We start from the raw sequence: 525 nt of genomic DNA on the forward strand, positions 1-525 counted from the left end.
CTCCCCCCCCCCCCGCTTGAGTTCTCCAACAATATGACATCCCACCCATACCCCAACCCAACCTCCATGCCGCTTCAGTTCTCCATCAATAACACCCTCCCTCCTTCTCTTCTCTTCCCTTCTCACTTCAATCAGCCTTTATCTTAATCCAAATTCAATCAGAAGAAAATGACCCAAATTTTGAATTCTTCTCGAATTAGAGTTCAAAATTTAGGTAGTTTCTTCAATGGAGATTTAAGACCATGTTTTATGAAATTTATTTGGATTCAAAGAAAAATAAAATTGATAGTAGATATTGAATCCGGTGGTAGTGAAGGGATAAATTTGGTGGTGGGTTATCATTTTCATGGTGATAATTGCTATGAGTTTTAATGGTTAAAATAAGTGAGTTTAATGGTTATGGAGTGGGGGTTGATAATGAAGAAGAAGGAATCAAAAGACATGAAATTTTATATTTTTTTATAGATCTGATCATTTATTGACGTGACATTGATATAATGATGACTTGGAGGCGAGTGTAAAACA

The sequence above is a fragment of the Solanum tuberosum genome, unplaced genomic scaffold (assembly GCF_000226075.1).
Source record: "Solanum tuberosum cultivar DM 1-3 516 R44 unplaced genomic scaffold, SolTub_3.0 scf00771, whole genome shotgun sequence".
NCBI classification, from domain to species: domain Eukaryota; kingdom Viridiplantae; phylum Streptophyta; class Magnoliopsida; order Solanales; family Solanaceae; genus Solanum; species Solanum tuberosum.